General features: G+C 38.6%; 1 protein-coding gene across 5 annotated transcripts in view; it reads left to right on the top strand.

Moving 5' to 3' along the window:
* The first annotated feature begins 567 nt into the window (after positions 1-567).
* Positions 568-2,609, top strand: part of ncor1 (nuclear receptor corepressor 1) — a 51,928-nt gene continuing 49,886 nt past the window's right edge. For all 5 annotated transcript variants that reach the window (XM_030437399.1, XM_030437398.1, XM_030437396.1 and 2 more), the window contains exon 1: positions 568-708. The gene's annotated coding sequence lies outside the window, so the exon portion shown is untranslated. The remainder of the gene's footprint in view (positions 709-2,609) is intronic.

The raw sequence follows: 2,609 nt of genomic DNA, 5'->3' as shown, positions 1-2,609 counted from the left end.
GGTTCCACTTCTACAAAAATATGCATTTTTTTCTGTAAGCTAACGTCTAACGTCACCCATTCTTAGAGAATGGACTAAGTATCATAACTAAGTCCAAAAAAGCAATGGCTGCCCATTGTTAGTCCCATAACGGTGTGTTTTACTCACTTGGAGTCACCTTCGCTTTCTTAGTTCATTAGAGTTTAAATCAACTTATTTGTGGAACAAACACGTGAATAAGACACTAAATAATCTTCTGACTTATTTGAGTTAAGACAACCTTGAAAATGTATTAAAAAGTTTCATGAATCATGCAAAACTGGCTTTGCTGGAAAAGTAAAAATTACAAACACCACGAACATTACCGTGTTGGAGGGGACCATTTAGCTGTCGCACAGTATTATCCTTGCAGGTGCATAAAAATCCAAGTTGAAAAAAATAAATATTAATCAAAAGAGTAACAGAACAATCCCACCTTTTTTATGAAATCGTTAGATTATAGTTTTCTTTGTAGGTAAAACTTGTAGAGGAGCATTAGTACCCTTTGGATCCAACCGAGTAGGGACAATTTATTTTACCCTGTCAGGATACCGACCGACAAATGCGGCGCAGCCTTCAGTCTGCCTAGTCGTCCACAGCGCACGTCCCGCGGATTTACAATCAACAATTGACATACAATTCTGCCCAGGGATACCTTTCTCTCCCATCGGTATATTTTCTAAATATGAGGTGAGTGCATATCGCTTATATGCAGCAAAACAACATGTTTAATTAGCACGCTATTTAAGCGCCCGGGTCTACGCTGAAAATCTGCCTTGCAAGATGGCGACGTGGTTGAGAATTCAAAGGTGAAATACGGGCTAAGTTGGCTAGCTAGCGACAACAACAACATCTTAAACGTCGCGTTATCACGTTAAAGTGTAAAAGTAGCATATACTTTAAAGATTACCTTGAATACTGTATATGTGTATGGTGCATTTCCGGAAAGACTATCTGTTGTTGAAACGGACCCATCCCCCAAGATAAGCTACAAATCCCATTGCGTTGATATGACTGTATGCTGTAAAAAGACAACAATAACAACACATAGCAGCAGTATGTCTCACTGCAAGGCATCGTATATGGACATGAAGTTCACCATGGCGGCTGGGTTTACAGAGAAATAGCCACAGAGACTAATATAAATGATCGCTAAAAATGAACCTCACATAGCATGTCATCGTGAAACGACGAAGACTGACTAAAAGCAGAGTCATTTTTATATCGTGAGACTGCATCTCTTAAACCACGTCGGAAAATTCAAAAAAAGACTGCTGAAATGCAGAGGAAGGGGAACACCCAGGAGCGAATGTACTGAAGCCACAGTTTATTTTATCTACATTTATGCTCCACGTTCAAGCGGACAAAACAGGGATACAACTAAAATTGTATCTGTAAACGGTCCATTAGATGATTCCCACCGTGGATTTTGCAAGTTATTAGAAAAGGAGGAAGGAACAAAGCTGAGAAGCACGTCATGGATAATAAGGTCACTAACAGTGGTTGCAAAAACTGATTCTGAGAATAAGTATATCAATATTTTTCAGCTTACACAGTTGCTTTGAAGAAAAAACAAACATATGTTCATGGGTTTATTTTCTCCCTTAACCAGAAGGATGCTGTGACACAGGCCTGTACCAAGGAGGTCTGCTTATTGCCCTCTTCCATTGGGAGCACAGAGGAACAAATAATGAGATTGGAATACATAAAGAAAAATTTGTGGAAGATTTGCGTAAGGACCAAGACCTCATATGAAAGATGACAAAGTCCCCCCTAGCAGCATCAGTGCAACAAAGTTGTTTCCTGTTTAATTGATAGCCAGACATGCTGGTAAATATTTGGCTGCTGCTTTACAGTACATTTCAAGTTCCCCATTTTAAAGCACGACATTTATATCATAGATGTAATCGATGACATTAGACCGGCCAATTATTAACTCAGGCTAGAGATGGAGCAAATTATATCAAGTTTACAGAGCGTTAGCGTCATTTCAAGCAGCAATGGCAGATGTAGAATAGAAATGGAGGAGCCCCCAGAACACAGATGCATACAATGGATTATTTTGATTAATAACAGAAAGAGCCTAAAAACAGAGTGATTTTTGTTCTAAATCAATCTGTGGTAACTTTAACTGTCTTAGTTTGGTAGCATGTTTTTGCTACCAATAAATAAATCGGACCAAATACAAAATCTTGTGTGTTTGTTCAGTTGCAAAGTACTGGGACATCAGTTCTGCGATATATAAGTCATCTTTATTTAGAGACCAGACATTCAGCAAAAATGATTCCAGTTCTCCCTTACTCATGGCTCCGGTTCTCTGTACATTGCTCAACTCTTCCATGCTAATATGATATTTAGGTGCTAAAAGAAAACTTCCTCTTTTCCATCCAGCCACCATAAGTGAGATGCAAGTAGATTGCTTTGTTAATCATTGATAAAATTCTATCAGCTAACAATGGGATATTTATTCTACTCTAATGGCAACATGAGTGGAAAATTGCAACCATGATCATTGCTCATGTGATTGGTTGTCATAACATGCAAAGGCAAATGGCACCTTTTTACCACAACTGTGCAGCAGACGTTAATTA

Source organism: Sparus aurata, chromosome 13, assembly GCF_900880675.1.
Source record: "Sparus aurata chromosome 13, fSpaAur1.1, whole genome shotgun sequence".
NCBI lineage: Eukaryota > Metazoa > Chordata > Actinopteri > Spariformes > Sparidae > Sparus > Sparus aurata.
This window is presented reverse-complemented; position numbering and strand designations above follow the sequence as displayed.